General features: G+C 38.8%; 1 long non-coding RNA gene across 1 annotated transcript in view; it reads left to right on the forward strand.

Annotated features, from left to right (window-relative positions):
* The window catches only part of LOC139184917 (uncharacterized), a 58752-nt gene extending 46189 nt beyond the window's left edge, over window positions 1-12563 (forward strand). Inside the window, exon 3 of the long non-coding RNA XR_011568455.1 lies at window positions 313-12563. This is a non-coding gene — a long non-coding RNA (uncharacterized lncRNA). The remainder of the gene's footprint in view (window positions 1-312) is intronic.
* The last annotated feature ends 6071 nt before the right edge of the window (window positions 12564-18634 follow it).

The raw sequence follows: 18634 nt of genomic DNA on the forward strand, positions 1-18634 counted from the left end.
TTTTGCAATTCATTAATGACAAGCAAGTAAACAGCATTCACCAACGCTCTTTAGAAATTAGTGCTGCTTGCTTGTATTTCAGAAGACATTTTGTAAATTCAGTGAAGATGTAAGCCTGTCTTTGTCACTAAAGCCATGCTCAATGCCTGGCACATAAAAGTCTATAATTATTTGTTGAGCAAAGTTAGGAAAAATCCTATGTTATTGTCTCAAATCGTTTGGTATAACTTTTTGATAACTGTCTGGTGCCTGCTGTAATGAGGGTTTGCAGCTTTGCTTTTCACTCCTGTGTTCTCATTATTTCCTTTTTAGCACACAGTGGGAGTTTAAGCTGTCCACTTGACACCAGGCCTGTCCCAGAATGAAGCTGTTTTTCATGACTTCAGAAGGCAAGTAGAGTAACCTGAATTACACTGTTTGTAATGTATAAACCTAGATGTTCCTCCACGGTGAACATTCTATCAGCTCAAAATGCTCACTCTGCTCCATATAAAAGTGATCATGTTGGCTGTCTGAGCTTGTTTATTGTTGTGGGGTTTAGAGCAACTTTGAGCCTCCGACCCTACTTCACTAGAGAACTTCCATATTTCTGATTTTAATTGTGTTCATGTTTCATAATATACTTCATCTTCATTGCATATGATCTTTCTGATAGCTATAAGAAATAGCCCTTGTCATGTCTGGAAGTAGAGATTCCATTAATTCTCATAGTAAATTTTCAAGAGAAAAAAAAAACACCTGATAAAGCAGTTGCCTGTCCACATCTGGATTTAGAAAGCATCTTTTGCTACCAATTCTGCAGTTGTAAACAATCTTTGGTAATACAAAAATTTGTGTGAATTGCAGCCAAACATTGTTTATTTTGGCATAGATATTTACTAGAAGCTGAATGGTTCCTTGTCATATTTTTACTAAATTATACAGTGAGTTGAGTACAGTTGATTCTAAACGGGCCCTTGAGATTCAGGCTGTTTTACCCTAAACTGAAAGGATAAAACTGGGTGTTTCTATGGCACCAAGTGAAGGCTTCCTTCATCCATTTCTTCAGTAATTGTTCAGTGAGCATCTTGTACAGGTCAGATACCACAGGAGACCTGGGCTACAAAGGTGAGTAAGACAAGTGTACCTTATTCCATTGAAATCATAGTTTATTCAGATGGACAGACATTAAGTGGAGGCTGGATAGCATCACCGACTCGATGGACATGAGTCTGAGTGAACTCCGGGAGTTGGTGATGGACAGGGGGTGTACTGCGATTCATGGGGTCGCAAAGAGTCGGACACGACTGAGCAACTGAACTGAACTGAACTAACTAGTAATGGTTTAGTTACTGTAGGGATAGTGGTATGAAGTAAAAAGGAAAAACCTTAGTGTTTAATGAAAAGACATAATTAGAGCTCCCAACTTCATCTGAGGTGGTGAGTTGAGAGCAGGAGTGGGAGTTCAGAAAATGGGTGCTACTTGTATATAAAATCTTAAAAAAGTGGGAATTATCAAGGCAGAGAGAAGAGTTACCAACTCCACAAACATAAAAATAATGAATGCTTATACAAATGACATTCTTATGATAAAATCTGTTATACACATCTAATCCTTTTTCATATTTGTCCTGTCACTGATACTAGGTAAGAAGGACTTATGATCTGTAAAACCAGTTAAAATAACTATATTATGAGGAATAGAATGCTATTAAGGAAACTTTGAAGGTCAGGAGATGAAAAAGATTGTAAATGTTTTTGAAGAGAAAATGCCTGTTTGAAGTATCACATGAGAGTTCTAACCCATTCTACTAAACATTCATACTAAGCAGAAGACTTTTCTTTGATATATTTCTTTACATATATGAATTATAATATATTTTAACCTTCTAGATAAAATTGTGCCTGATTGACTATCCAGTTATAAGAAAATACTTAGTATTTTGGGTGTTTAATAAAGTAGCTAATGAATTCCCCATTTGTCAAAAATAATATAAGGAAAAAAATAAGAAAAAACAGACAGACAGAAGATAGGATAAGCAAGAGAGTGAAAGTATTAGTCACTCAGTTGTGTCCAACTTTTTGTGACCCCATGGGCTATAGCCTGCCAGGCTCCTCTGTCCATGGATTCTCCAGGCGAGAATGCTGGGGTGGATTGCCATTTCCTTTTCTAGGGGCTATTCCTAATCCAGGGATCGAACCCGGGTCTCCTGCATTGCAGGCGGATTCTTTACCACCTGAGCCACAAGGGAAGCCCCAAGATAAGCAAGATGGGTAAATTTAACACATTATCTTATGAAAAATATGTTTAAAATTAAGTAAATTAATTTTTCATTCTTCTTCAGAGAGTTAAACACTCATTTAAGAACTGCAATCATTCTATATTGACAAGAATGATAAGCATGTTGATGGGAAAATAGTCTTGACTTTTCTCTATACCTTACTTTTGGAGTCCCTGGTATTTTAGGTGAATCTAAAATGAAGTTCTCATGTGAAATTCACTTGTATTTCCTTCCAATATTGGATGCTGTACTAGGTTTAAGGGCTGAGGAAAGAAACTAGCAGTGCAGTTTTAGGCAGACATGATCTGGGGCTGCAGTCACCTGAGCTAGCCCCTTGACTGTTGCTATTGAATTAATCCTAACAGCAACTTTTTTACATGTGGGAAAGCTGAGGCTCAGAGAGCTTAACTAATTTGCTGAAGTATTTCAACCAGGATTCAAACGTAGTCCACAAGCCCATTTTATTTCTTCTCAATTAAAGAAAAAATGTTTTCCCCCCAAGAGAAAGAATGTTTATTATTCTGGATTAGTGGTTGTCTATAAAATGCTGAGAGGTCTCATAAAGGTAAACTTACATCTGGTGACTGGTTCAAAGAGAATTTTCTTAACTAGATGGTAAAATGTTCCTTAAAAGGGCTGAGTGTAGAAACAGAACTTGGATTGCTAATGACTTTCTTGTTCATATTTACTTTAAAGTTTTACTTTCTTTTCTTACAAACATAGAGATGTGCAATCTTAAGAGATAGAAATACATAAGAGCATAAAGAAAAAAAATCCCAACATGCCACCAAAGACAACTGTTTTATTAACATTACTGTTTTCTGCTAGCTTATTTCCTGTGAAAATGTATTCCCAGCCATGTATTCACACTAAATATAAACTTTTGTGTCATTTTTCACTTAAAACTATAGTATAAGACTCTTTAATCTCTTAATAAAAACTGTTTGTAAAGCTGCTTTTAATAGATGCATATTATTCCATTGCATAACTTAGAAACAAGCAAGTGCAGGATTCATGTTACAAATGGATTATTATGATTCATGTTTAGGACTACTGAGGGAAATGTAAGGTGCAATAAAATTTCATATTTTCTTTCTGTGAAAAGTCTTCTAAAAACCAATTAGTTTCCTTCAGATTAAGATATTTGCCAAATGGGATAAATTCATAGTAAATTTTATAGGTCAGAGTGTACATCTTTTGTCTAGACTTTTGGAGAAAAATGTGATCAATTCTTTAAACTTTATGGTAATTTGGGCCAAGGCGTTTGCTCATCTTTCCTGTGTCTGAAGATGTATTTGGTAGGAAGGCTTTTTGTCCTTTGTATTTTGGTTGGATAAAGTGAATATTTCAGCAAGTATAAAAAAATAAGCCTATACCTCTTCTTGATTTTTATTCCGTAAATATTTATATCCCAGAAAACCTGAAGCATCAAGATTTACTTCATGTACATAGTCCTACCTATAGTCTGATGTTTCCTGGCTACTGAGTTAAGAGCATAGATTCTTAAATTATATAGCCTGAAGTCGAATTCCGAGTCTACTACTTAGGAATTGTGTGGTTTGGAGCAAGTTGCTCAACCTCTGACCTCATTTTTCTCATCTATAATGTGAACATAATAAACATTACCTACTTCAGAAGGTTCCTCGAGGATTAAGTGGATCAATACATGTAAAGCATTTAAAATTGTGCCTGGTGCACTGCAAGTGGTAAATAAATGTTAGCTATTGGACAGGAAGGCCTGGCATGTTGCAGTCCATGGGGTTGCAAAGAGTCAGACACACCTGGGCGACTGAACAACAACAATTATTGTTGTTATTATTATGCTATCATCTCTCATTTGGTAACAAAGATTAGGTTAACTAGATCTTTGGTTAGCATGCCATTTTCACAGTAAAGCTTGGAGGTGAGATGAATTGGGAGAGTGGAATTGACATATATACACTACTAATGAGAACCTACTATATAGCTCAGGGAACTCTACCCAGTGCTAGTGGTGACCTAAATGAGAAGGAAATCCAAAAAAGAGGGGATACATATATATGCGTGCTAAGTCACTTCAGTCATGTCCGATTCCTTGTGACCTGATGGACTGTAGCCCACCAGGCTCCTCTATCCATAGGATTCTGCAGACAAGAATACAGGGGTGGGTTGCCATGCCCTCCACTGGGGGATCTTCCTGACTCAGGGATTGAACCCACGTCCCTTATGTCTCCTGCATTGGCAGGTGGGTTCTTAATCACCAGCACCACCTGGGAAGCTGATATATTTGCTGTACAGCAGAAACTAACACAACACAGTAAAGCAACTACACTCCAATAAAAATTAATTAAAAAGAAAGCCTGATCCATTCTGAAATGCCTTTGAAGGCACAGCATCTGGATCCCTCAGGAAGGCTACCTGTTGTTTTAACTCATTACCTCGCATCGGGTGTCTATTCCTAGATGTTTATTTCTGAGATTACTCTTTCTTCAGTTGCTAATTTGATTATTGATAATATGATTTGGGACTTTGGAACTCACTGTATGGTGCTGGAAACATCCCTCACATAATGGAGCCAATTCTGCAGCTACCTCCAACAGAATTTCTGCCTGCTCCAATCTCCACTGGGAGGGAAAGAGGAAAGAACGAACTGAGAACAGTGACTGTGCTCATCTGGTTGGAGTGAAGGCTTTGTTATGGGGAAGGTGGGATACAACTCATTGAATGTAGGTTGGCACTTAGAATGCTTGGATTCTATTCTATATGCTATGGGGAGGGATAGATTAAAGGAAGGACAATCTTTCCCAAGAACCCAAAGTATGAATCTCCCATCCATTTGTACCATAAATCCCCCAATTCATGTGTTCTTAAATTTAATTCATTTCTTAGCTATAGAATGTCAGGGGACATCACTTTTGCATTCCCACCAATAACCCACTTGATGCAAAGAGCTGACTCATCAGAAAAGACCCTGATGCTGGGAAAGATTGAGGGAAGGAAGAGAAGGGGGTGATAGAGGATGAGATAGTTGGGTGGTATCACTGACTCAGTGGACATGAGTTTGAGCAAACTCAGAGAGATAGTGAAGGACAGGGAAGCCTAGTGTGCTGCAGTACATGGGGTCATAAAGAGTTAGATGTGACTTAGCAGCTGAACAACGACAAAATAACCAAGTACCGTAATCCCTGAGGAAGATATTTTTTGGGTTGATAGTTTTTCCATAGTCCTCAAGTCATCATATTCACATGGCTTCTGCTTCCGTTCCTGTAGATGTGGCCCTGGACCCCAAAGATTTTGTGTGACATTTCTATTCTTTGGGAACTAGAAAAATTGAGATTCAAATATTTCATAAGCATGATTATGAGGGTTGTTGTTCTTTAATTCTTTAACTATAATAAAATCTCACTCTTATGAGTAGTTATTTGCTAGGCTATATATATACTCATACAAAATCAATGTTCTGAATTTCCTAAGCAATCAAAATTCCTGAGTGTTTTGCCCAGAAGGAAATGGCTGCTTTAGTCTAAAAGGTTAATTCTTTTATCAGTTAAAGAAGTTCTCAAGCATCTTCCAGAACACAATTGTCTATGTAACAAAGTCACTGGATAATGAGGGGAAACATTTCTATTAATAATATAGTGCAAGAACTATGAGGCAATTGCAATGAGGTTAAAGGATAAGAACAAAATGCCAGAAGGAAGCTGTTAATTGAAAGGCTAATTTTTATTGTGTTTTGTAACAAATTCTGTGGAGATTTTATGTACCACCCCAGACTGCAATTAATTGTACTTAGCTCTAGATTTCCACAGTTTATTCATGCCCTTATTTTAGCACTTACATATCCTGTTGTAGGCTTCCGTGGTGGCTCAGATGGTAAAGAATCTGCCTGCAATACAGAAGGTCTGGGTTCAATCCCTGTATCAGGAATATCCCCTGGAGAAGGGAATGGCTATCTATTCCAGTATTCTTGTTTGGGAAATCCCATGGAAAAAGGAGCCTGGCAGTCTACAGTCCATGGGGTCACAAAGTGTCAGACATGACTGAACGACTTAACACTTTTATATCCGGTTGTAATTAACGGGTTTATATCTGTCATTTCCATTAATCTGCTGATCCTTGATACTGGGGCTGGGCAGCTTATTCACTGGTCCCCTGCAGCTGACATAGGCATGGTATATAGTACGTGCTCAATAAACGTTTGATCTTTGTTGAGGGAGGATCTGTGTTTTGAAAGTCAGGGTTAAGTAACAGATAATTGCCACCAGTTAACCCCAGAGTAAAAGAAAACAAACCTCACCACAGAGTCAGGCTTAGAAATGGTATTCTATGGCTACAAGTCAGCATCTACAGAAACTAAAGGAGACACTTGATCTATTCTCTGTAACCGAGAAGAAGATCTACCAGATCCTGTTCATGCGTTATGATGTGAAGCTTTTTTCTGGCAAAAATTAGGTATAATTAACATCAAACATTGATAGATGACTTTTCAGTTCATCTGTGACTTAGACTTCAGAGTGGATCTTAGGTAGATCAGGGCTGATTTCTTTTTGTTGCTCTTGTTCAGTCACTTAGTCTTGTCTGACTTTTTGTGAACCCAGGGAATACAGCATGCCAAGCTTCCCTGTCTCTTCACCATCTCCCAGAGCTTGCTCAAACTCATGTCCATCGAGTTGGTGATGCATCCAACCATCCCATCCTCTGTAATCCCCTTCTCCTCCTGCCTTCAATCTTCCCCAGCATCATGGTCTTTTCCAATGAATCAGGCTCTTTGTGTCAGATGGCCAAAGTATTGGAGCTTCAGCTTCAGCATCTGTTCTCCAATGAATATTCAGGGTTGATTTCTTTTAGGATTGACTAGTTTGATCTCCTTGCAGTCCAAGGGACTCTCAAGAGTCTTCTCCAACACCACAGTTCGAAAGTATCAATTCTTTGGTGCTCAGCCTTCTTCATGGTCCAGCTCTCACATCCATACATGACTACTGGAAAAACCATAGCTTTGACTAGACAGACCTTTGTTGGCAGAGTGTTGTCTCTGCTTTTTAATATGCTGTCTAGATTTGTCATATCTTTTCTTCCAAGGAGCAAGCTTCTTTTAATTTCATGGCTGCAATTGCCATCTGCACTGATTTTGGAGCCCAAGAAAATAAAGTTGCCAGGTAGCAAAGGGCTTCCCAGGTGGTGCTAGTGGTAAAGAACCCACCTGCCAATACAAGATACATAGGAGACATGAGTGAGTTTGATCCCTGGGAAGATCCCCTGGAGGAGGAAATGGCAACCTACTCCAGTATTCTTGCCTGGAGACTCCCATGGACATGTGGGTCACAGCCCATAGGGTCACAAAGAGTTGGACATGACTGAAGTGACTTTGCAAAGAGGCAGCAGTCAGGAGCTGAACAGCTTCAGCATTCTAGAGTCCCCTGTGTCTGCAGGATTCCTGAGTGACAGGGTAGCTCTCTGCTCTACCTGGGCTGGGGTTGGTCTGGGGAGTTCACATGAAAGCTCACCCTCAGAAGCACTTGCTGCAGCTTACTCTGGTCATCTACTCTTTTTTTCTGACCCAGATCATCCTTAGGTCACATCCCACCCTACAGGTGATCATACATGTCTGTCTGTATCTGTGTCCTTGTTTTAGGTACAGGAAAACCATGCCAAGCAATGACAGGCAAAAGAAAGGGTGCTGACTGCCACCATGCATACTCGCAGATCCCAGACTAAATTCAGTAAATGTTCCCATTTATTCCATCTCCATCACCAGCTCTAGAGTCATTTGCCACAGCTTCCTAACTGGTCTCCCAAATATGTGCATGTGTGCTAAGTTGCTTCAGTCATGTCCAACTGTTTGTGACCCTATGGACCCTATAGCCCACCAGGCTGCTGTGTCCATGGGATTCTCTAGGCAAGAATACTGGAGTGGGTTGCCATGCTCTCCTCCAGGGGATCTCTTCCCGACCCAGGGATCAAACCCAAGTCTCTTTTGTCTCTTGCATTGGCAGGTGGATTCTTTACCTGGGAATCTGGGAAACTACCCCCTCCCAAATATACTTATGCCTATATCCAAATCATATCAGTCATCAAGATGCAAATCTTGCAAACCTAAGATGCAAATCTGATCATGTCACCACCTCTTGCCTTCCAATGCTTAAATTCCTGAAGTTTCCTTATCTCTTAGGATAAAATCCTAAATCCTCAGCCTGGTCCCCAAGCCCTTCATGGTGTGGCACCAGGCCTCAGCTCCTACTCTGCTCTGTCTTCCTGCATTTTCTAGTCATTTTCTATAGCGTAGGATGCTTTCTCACCACAAGACCTCTGTATATACAACTCCTTTTCCCTCATCCATCTCCCCAGTCCTCTTTGCCTGATTAATGCCTCGTCCTTCAGCTTTCAGCTCAAATGCCTCTTCTCCAGTGAGGATTCCCCTGTTTAATTATGCTTTCATAAAACTTCCCATGCTTCTAAGCACATATCTCAGTTCATAAGTAAACATGGATCTGTGTGATTATTGGATTAGTGTTTATCTCCTCTTTAGACTCTTAAATTTCATGGGTGCAGGGATCATGTCTGTGTTTTGTGTCCTCAGTGACTAACATAGTGACATACACACAGTAGTTGCTCCATAAGTATCTCATTACTAAAAAAAAAAAAAGGCAGCTATCATAACTCATACTTGCTGCCTTCCAGACACATTTCTGGAAGTTATTTATAAATCATCAAGTCATCACCACACCTGTATTAGGCACATTCGCTTTTATTATGCCCATTTTACAGTTAAGGAAACTAAGTCATAGAGAGATAAAGAATTCCAAGGTTACACAGTGGTTGGCAGCCTTAGCATTTGTACTCAGTTTCCATTCTTTATATCTGTCTGCTATACTGTATCTTGGGTGGGGAGATTTATTATCTAATCCTGACACCAAGCCTATGAAATAAGTATTATCTACTCCATTGCATGGGAAAGTAAACTGAATCTCAGTGAGTTATGGTAACTTAACCAAAGTCATGTTCCTATTAAATGATGAAGCCAAAATCTGAATTCAAGTCCCCTAAAAGTCATTGCAGTTTTCTTTGCTGCAGTCTTTCTCTGGGTGTGCTACAACATATTGAATGATAAATTACGGCTTAGAGAAAATAACTAGAAAAGTCACTAATTATGATGATACCAAGAATGACACATGATTTAACGAGCGCTTGCTATGTGTGCAGTGCTCTGTGATGCTCTTTAGGGGGATTCCTGCCTTGAATCCTGACAAGGATCCTGTGAAGGAGAAATACCCCGGTACTTTTAAGAGCTTGGTAAAATTGTGAAAGTCCAGGGAGCACGTATTCCTTCCCCTCCAAATCAGAAGATAGAAAGCTGCAGTGGTCTGCTACTCGTGTGGCCGGATGCTGATGGCTGGATTTGCTTTTGAAGCTCACTTGAGATTACAGAGAATGAAATACCAGTAAGGGATGTTTAAGTTGGAGAAATGCTCATGACTTATGTGTTTTCCTCTTTTCATTTAAACAGTGCAGACACTGATCAAGATGGAAACCTCACAGGGAAACCCTGGTCTGAAATGCCATTTCACTCCAGTTTCTTTAGTATTATGCAGTGTGGTTGCAAGATGTGCTGAAATGGAAATTTAGTGCTGCTGTATTCTGAGATGTATTTACATGGTGTTTTTGTAGTCTGTGCATGTTCCTTCTGTTTATTACTAAATAAGCTCTGGTTTCATCGTTGTTGATTTAATCGAAGACTGACATACTGACATTGAAAAGATGATGTAAGATTGTATCTCAGAGTAAAACATACAGCCTAGAAACTGGAAATCAGAAGTAAATACCAATATCTGTGAATAAAGAAGCAATTTTCAGAATTTGCTTTACATGGCTCTTAAGGAGCCTATCACATTAATATCTATGTACATTATTTCTCACTACAAAACTAGTGAATGCTCATTTAATACTTTCAGATAGGAGTGAGGTTTTACTGTGAGCTTGATTCTTCCAGAAAAGCCAACAATGACAAGAAAAAACCCCAAGTATAACAAATTATTGCCTGCATTGATTACAATGCCTTTTTCTTCCCAAAGAAGGTTTTTGGTTGATGCAATCCTAGTATCAAAGGAGTGATTTGCTCAGAACTGTCATTTGTGGTATTTGGCTCCAAATTATGGGCTAAAGATACGTCAGGGCATGAATAGAAGTGTCTCTTTTTGAGAAATGTTCATTCATGTTCCTTCTGTACGTGCTGTGAGACATGCCTATCGTCCTACAGATCCTTTCTTTTCTTCCACTAACCTCTTCCCTTGGCTTCAGAATAATCTACAGAAAAATGAAATGCAACTATATTTTATATTAAAATGGTGGGAATTTTTCTTTTACTGAGTTGAAAGACTTTTCTCAGACATAAAGATTTGCTGCTCCCTGTATCTCTGGGCTTTACCTAGCTGATAAACAGCCCATGGATTTCACAAACATAACTGCATTTCCATTACCTCTCACTGACAAATTACAGCCTGCCAATGGAACTGCCATAGCAGAGAGCAGGCATTTGGTTTTAAACTGTCTTCTTTTTCTTAAATCCTTAAAACAAGGCCATGATTCTTCATATTTAGTTGAAATGGAAAATGCTCAGGCTCAGTGCACACAAGGAAATTGCAATCTCGCTCTCTCCCGCTCCCCCTTTCCTATCTCTTTTCATTTACTGTAACTCCTTACTTCACTGCAGTCCTGCAAAAGCTCTCAGGGAGCCGGAACCATGGGCTGGGGGTGAAACTACGTGCTCAGCACAGCCACCTCTTTTAGAGCCAAACCACAGAACCTTGCTTGAGGTCATCTTTTACATTGTATTTTGATTTTATAGAGCTGCTTTTGATAGACAGAAGACAGCCACGTTGCTGAGATGTGTGCAGCACAATGGCTTTATAAGAAGAAAAGAAAACCCCAAAGGTTATTCAGTTACCTACTGGGCTCATCCAGTGGTCCAGTTTTGGAGGAGATGGTAGGAGAAAGAAAAGTTCTTGTTTCAATGTATGATGGCAGATACAGGAAGCTGTCTTGGCCAGATTAATTTTCCATAAAGAAAATATTTAATAAAAGAGATAGAAGGTGCTCACTGCTCTGCTCTCTAAGCTTTTTATCTCAAAATGAAATTATATTGTATTTTGAAATAATTTGACTTGATCTCTTTTTGACAAAGTATATTTGTAAGAGATGCTTCTGTTTTGCTTGGGTTTCTAGGACCATGGGGTGGGATATTTTCCTGTCTGGATCCCAGAATCAAGAGATGCCTACTTTTACACCTTCCAGGTTATCAAAGGAAGGATGTCCTGGTTCTAGGGATGTTTCCTGGAAATGGCCTTGGTGCATCCCTGTTGTCAAAGTGGCCCAGGAAATTCCTCTCACTGTGTTGGGAGGGTGTATGATCCCTACTGGGTTCAATGCAGTATAGACCATTGACAGAGGGTTAATCACCTAGGTGGTAGCACCTTCAGTTCAGCTCAGTTCAGTCGCTCAGTTGTGTCCAACTCTTTGTGACCCCATGAATTGCAGCACGTCAGGGCTCCCTGTCCATCACCAACTCCTGGAGTTCACTCAGACTTACGTCCATCGAGTCAGTGATGCCATCCAGCCATCTCATCTTCTGTCGTCCCCTCCTCCTCCTGCCCCCAATTCCTCCCAGCATCAGAGTCTTTTCCAATGAGTCAACTCTTCGCATGAGGCGGCCAAAGTACTGGAGTTTAAGGAAGTCCTTTTACACTCTGAGCCTCAGTTTCCTTTGAATAATTGAGACAATGAAACTTACCTTCCCCTTCCCCTACAGGGCTGAGAAAATTAAATGGGGTCTTTGTGAGATACTTTCTAACACAGAATGAGCTCATCAAATAGAACCTGTTTTCAGTTTCATATCATTGTTGTTAAGGGGATGGATGTTCCTGTCCTTACTTGCCCCAATCTCTCTAACTGTATTTGAACCTTCTGTCCAGCTTGAAAAATTACTTCTCAAATTCTTCTTCCTAGCCACTATCAGAACAGTAAATAAAATATCTTGTTTGCTGTCTGCCTTTCATTCAGTTCAGTTCAGTTTAGTCGCTCAGTTGTGTCTGACTCTTTGCGACCCCATGAATAGCAGCACGCCAGGCCTCCTTGTCCATCACCAACTCCTGGAGTTTACCCAAACTCATGTCCATTGAGTTGTTGATGCCATCCAGCCATCTCATCCTCTGTCATCCCTTCTCCTCCTGCCCCCAATCCCTCCCAGCATCAGGGTCTTTTCCAGTGAGTCAACTCTTTCCATGAGGTGGCCAAAGTATTGGAGTTTCAGCTTCAGCATCAGTCCTTCCAATGAACACCCAGGACTGATCTCCTTTAGAATGGACTGGTTGGATCTTCTTGCAGTCCAAGGGACTCTCAAGAGTCTTCTCCAATACCACAGTTCAAAAGCATCAATTCTTCGGCACTCAGCCTTCTTCACAGTCCAACTCTCACATCCATACATGACCACTGGAAAAACCATAGCCTTGACTAGATGGATCTTTTTGGCAAAGTAATGTCTCTGCTTTTGAATATGCTATCTAGGTTGGTCATAACTTTCCTTCCAAGGGGTAAGCGTCTTTTAATTTCATGGCTGCAGTCACCATCTGCAGTGATTTTGGAGCCCCCCAAAATAAAGTCTGACACTGTTTCTACTGTTTCCCCATCTATTTCCCATGAAGTGATGGGACCAGATGCTATGATCTTAGTTTTCTGAATGTTGAGCTTTAAGCCAACTTTTTCACTCTCCTCTTTTACTTTCATCAAGAGGCTTTTTAGTTCCTCTTCACTTTCTGCCATAAGGGTGGTGTCATCTGCATATCTGAGGTGATTGATATTTCTCCTGGCAGTCTTGACTCCAGCTTGTGCTTCTTCCAGCCCAGCGTTTCTCATGATGTACTCTGCATATAAGTTGAATAAGCAGGGTGACAATATACAGCCTTGATGTACTTCTTTTCCTATTTGGAACCAGTCTGTTGTTCCATGTCCAGTTCTAACTGTTGCTTCCTGACCTGCATACAGGTTTCTCAAGTTTCATACTAGGTGTCAATGCTAGGAGGAAGGTATTTCAATACTATATTGTTTGGTTCATTTCTGTTTCCTTGTAGTCTAGTGACAAGTGCTCAGAAAATTCACGAATCTACTGTTTTGACCTCTTTTGTTCTTCTGCTTCCGCCTTCTGGTAGGGTCTTCCCTCTTGGGGACTATGAAGATATGCAAATATTTTGGGCAAGTGTGAGTTTTAATCTGGAAGAATCTAATGATTTTACTTCTCACTAAAATATCCCCCAGTTTTGTTATGGTTTGATTTTCTGAGCACCTACACTTCTTTTAGGAAAGTAGGCCAAATGCCCTTACTAAATCATTAGGTTTTAAAAAAAATGCTTCAAGAAATTAAAGAATGAGTGTTTTTATACTTGTTCATTGAAACCAGACCTCTAGCTAAAAAATGCTTGCTTGTTTCATTGCTGGCCTCTCATTTGAATTTAGTTCAAGTGAAACCTAGATTGTTTTTAGATGCTTACAATTAAACTCAAGTCATTAAAGCAAGAAGAAAGTGATATGAGTGTTCATTTTATTTCAATGCATGCTCAGAACTTCTAGGGACCTGTGAAATGGACTATAGTCTATAATATAGTACATTTATGATTTAATATATTTAAAAAATAATCTTTAATAATATTATTTTATGTTGAAATCTTAATAAAGTATACAACTTTTATGAACTGTGGAATTACTGCAAGTTGTTATTCAGTGTGATACTGCAGAGAGCTTTGTGATTTTTATATTGAGTAATTAAACCTAAGATAAGATGCAGTACACTTTAGTTGCCTCTTTGAAGGACTGCAGAGCCAAAATAAAATATTTTCAGAAAAATGACTTGGAAGAGCAAATGTGAAAGCTAATATATATGTTTTGTGTGTGCATATATTTATACATATGTGTGTGTGTGCTCAATTGCTCAGTTGTTTCTGACTCTTTGTGATCCCATGGACTATAGCCTGCCAGACTCTTCTGTCCATGGAATTTTCCAGGTAAGATTACTGGAATGGGTTGCCGTTTCTTCAGCCAGGGGATCTTATTGAATCCCCATCTCCTGCTTTTCCTGCATCAGCAGTATGTTCTTTACCATTGCACCACCTGCGAAGCCCATAGAAATATACATACAAATGTAAATATGTATATAAATGACATTTCAGAACTTTCAATAGAGTCCTTTTTCTTTTTAATTATGAAATATTTATATAAAATAACATCTTTAATATATATCTGATGTTACTAAGTATAATATTGGATAAGCAATCCTCAATATGAATAAATCTCAAAAAGTTCTTTAAAAATGAAAACTCTCATGCTCCTGTGAACTCCTGTGAGTATGGTGACGATCGCTACTTCATGTTAAAAGTAAAATATGGTGAAATGAGTAACATTTGGTTTGTAGCACCCAGAAACAAGGCTTGGTAGAGTAACTTTCTATATCGAAGGGTGAGTGGCACGTCATCCGATTTACTTGCCTGCTCACCTCGTGCCTCTAGGCACAGAGTGGACACACTGGCAGTGTGGTCCCTTTGTCCAGTGATCAGGCAGGATTATGAAAGCCTGGAGAGTTTCCTTAACTCAGGTTTAAGACAATAAAGGTACTGACACTGATAGAACACTTACTGTGTAATGTGAGTTGCATTCACTTACCTAGTATGGGTTTAAGTGCAAGTGTATTAAACAAAAACATCAAATGCTATACCAGGACATGATATACTGGGGCACTCGGTGATTCATTTCTGGCTGCTCGTGCTAGGAATTGATGACTCTTGGTTGACACTTAATTCGTATCTCTCACCACCATGGGAACTGTTTCTGTTCTGGTTGGTTCCCATTTTTTTCTGTTTGTTAGTTGTTCAGTTTCTGCATGCCCTCTTCTCTCTGAGCTCTTCTGTCTTGTCCCCCATTTGTGCTGGGATCAGAACCCTCCTGTTATCAGAACTCTTTTTACTAATTGCAGAGAATTTTCATTGTATTTTCAGTTACTCAAAGTGAAGATTTCATCTCTTATGCCTCCATCATCTGTGTTGCATCTGTATTGTGGGTTGCTTTTTTTGTGAGTTGCTGTACAATGTTTGTATTTGTTATTATTTGAATATAATTTTTTTTTGCCATTTTCTCATTTGTGCATTTTTCCATTCCATCAGGGCAGGGTCATTTTCTTGTTTACTTCTGTGCTAACATGGAGAGGAGGGATATGGTTCCTTTGTTCTTCATTGCTAGGAAGCGTGATTTCCACATTGGGTTTGAGCTGACAGTGGATTTCTTCACTGGGCAGACACATAAACTCCCTTACACTTTGGTCTAATGAGATTTCACTATTAGTATGGGATTACATAACATGTCTGATGGTCACAAAGTCTTCAAAATTCTCATGAGTCAAGATAGATAGTAGTTTTGAATGTAAAATTTTCATGTAAATAATGGACATAGACAGGTAAGTTCAATATTCTGCTCTGTTCCATGAATAATTTTCATAATATGTGCATTAAAAAGTGCTTTACTGGTTTGGATAATTCCATTCTGGAAATAAGTGCTTATCTTACTTTCCTGTGATTGAAAATAGATGTTGATTTACAGAGACTTTGAAAGGTTGTGGTCTGAATGAGAATACAAATATACTGTGCTCATGTTGGAGGCGTAACCCCTTTGCCTTAGTGTGGTCTCTAGAACTATAAAATAGGCTTAATGTCAGAAGTCAATTGAGAACACATGTTCTTTGTTAATTGCGTGTTTATGATTAGGTTCCAAATAAAATCTTAGAAGTTTTTCTTCTCCAATTGCCAATCTTACATTGAAATACAAAGCATGATTTTCTTAAAAGACTTTTATTTTTAAGTAATTTTAAATCTGCAGAAGACTTGAAAAGATAGTACAGAGAATTTCTGTATACCCTTCACCCTGCTTCCCCTTGTGGTAACATCTTACATCACCATGGTACATTTGTCAAACCAAGAAATTAGCATCAGTACAGTACTATTAAACTACAGAATTTTTTTGGATTTCACAAGTTCTTTGTTCTATGGAGGACAGATTTTAAAATCATTTTTATTTATAGAGTATAGGATTATTTTATAAAAGCTGATACAATTATATCTTTAAGGGATTGGACTGTCTGATGTATAATAGATATATTTTTGGGAGCTTCTCAGGAAAAGTTAGTGAAGAATGTTAAATAATTTTATAAGATGAAAACATTAAAGCATTTAGCATCTTAATTTTGGTACACCAAAATCACAATTGATTATTTTGATCAATATGTTCATTATTCTGTATAACATGAATATAGTATTATTTATATGGCTATTTCTTTCAAAGGAATGTAATTTTGCTTTACTTAAAAGTCAGTAATGTGGATATAAGTAAATTTCTAAAACAGTCTCTCCTTTCATTCTGTAATCTTTGAATTCAGTGATTTTCTCACAAGCTTTTCCTTGTAAACATAAAGAATTTTGCACATTATGGAGAATACTGCCAGTTTTGATGAAAGCTGGAATAATTTTTATTTTCAAGGAGTGTATAAAAAGCAACCAATGATCTGATGAATAAAAAGATAAATACTACAAAGGTATGTAGGCAAATAGTATAGGCAAATCTACTCTCCTATTTTTCATGTTATTTGATAGCTTAGCAAATATTAAGCTAAATACGTAGAAGATAGAATTTTAGCTTAGCAACTTTAATACATTTGAGAAGACCATTGTGTCTTTGCTTCACTTTGCCCTTCTGTTCTTCTTGTGCTTGGTAAAGGCATGATACCTTGGATCTCTGACTTTTCAAACAGTTTCTTTTCATAAATACCTGGGCACTAGGCTCAGTGGAGAGCTTCCCTGGTGGCTCAGATGGACAAGAATCCACCTGCAGTGCAGGAGACCTGGGTTTGATCCCTGGGTCAGGAAGATCCCCTGGAGAAGGGAACGGCTACCCATTCCAGTATTCTTGCCTGGAGAATTCCATGAATGGAGGAGCATGGGGTAGCAAAGAGTCAGACACGACTGATTAACTAACACTTTCTTATTTACAGGCTTAGTAGAACACAAAGCAACTATGTGCAGCATTCAAACAAAAAAAGAAAAATGAATTCTAACTTAAAAAAAAACTTATGACTCAATATACTAGAGAGTTGGAGAAGGGCTGGGGCTTCTGATAAAATCTGAGGTTTTGCTCTTATCTTTTTTTCAACAAAGCAAATAATATCTATCAGAGCTGATATTAAAATGAAATATAAGTGTGTGTGTGTATGTGCTTCCCAAACTTTAACCCAAGAGATACGTTGTGATTATCAATAAAAAATGGATTTAAAATATAAATGTTGGAAAGAATTCTCAGCAGTTGAGAGTGAGGGTTATCAGTATAAATGTAAGGGGCGTAGATTAAAAAGTATTTGCCTGAACTTCCTTTGAATCTGGTAAAGGAAATCTTAAAATTGAAATTAGATTCCTTCAACCATAAATGAGATTTATAAAGGAGAGGTTTACAAGAAAAGCATTTTCCCATTGCTTCGCACTGCTGCTGCTAAGTCGCTTCAGTCGTGTCCGACTCTGTGCGACCCCAGAGACGGCAGCCCACCAGGCTCCCCTGTCCCTGGGATTCTCCAGGCAAGAACACTGGAGTGGGTTGCCATTTCCTCCTCCTTTCGCACTAGGTTCCATTTATAAAGGTAAATTTTAAATGGAGTGGAGGAGGATCAGTGTTGTTAGGGCCAATTCTAATTTAGGTATTCCTACTTGGCACTTAGTGGTGCTCCGGCAGAGTTGGACTTAGGTCTATAACTATTACCAGAATGGAAGCCTATTAAAGAGAACTGTTTGAGTTGAAAGGTTGGCACATGAATTGATTTTTATGTGGGCCAATGTTGTGGAAAGATTAAAGTTAATGTTGTGGAAGTAGGGGAGTTCTCTTAGGCTTTCCTCCTTTGAATTTCCCCTGTTGAACTGGTTCCCTCCATGGGAAGGCCATGGGGCAAGGGAGAGAAATCTTTCCAAGGTCTTTTAAATGTTTTTGTTTTGATCTTTATGTTGGAAATTCTCCGTAGTCCGGAACTGTCTCTTTGAATTTGTGATGTCTGATATCAGTGTGCTTGCTGTGGTCAAGAAGACCTACTATGTAGCACCTTGTAGCTAATGGTCGGTGGCAGTGCCATATAAGGGCTGTCTCTTTTCATCAGTATTGTATTTACTTGGGGATTGTAGGAACAACCTGTGCAGTGGTAGAGAAATTCCTTAGTTTCTGAAAGATAAGCAAAGAGAGTGTTATTCATTTAGATAAAATAAGAGCTCTTCTTTGGTTCATCCAAATAAAGTTGGGTTTATATTAGAGAAATGATGGTATTTAATCCAAAA

This window comes from Bos indicus, chromosome 9 (assembly GCF_029378745.1).
Source record: "Bos indicus isolate NIAB-ARS_2022 breed Sahiwal x Tharparkar chromosome 9, NIAB-ARS_B.indTharparkar_mat_pri_1.0, whole genome shotgun sequence".
Classification (NCBI taxonomy): domain Eukaryota; kingdom Metazoa; phylum Chordata; class Mammalia; order Artiodactyla; family Bovidae; genus Bos; species Bos indicus.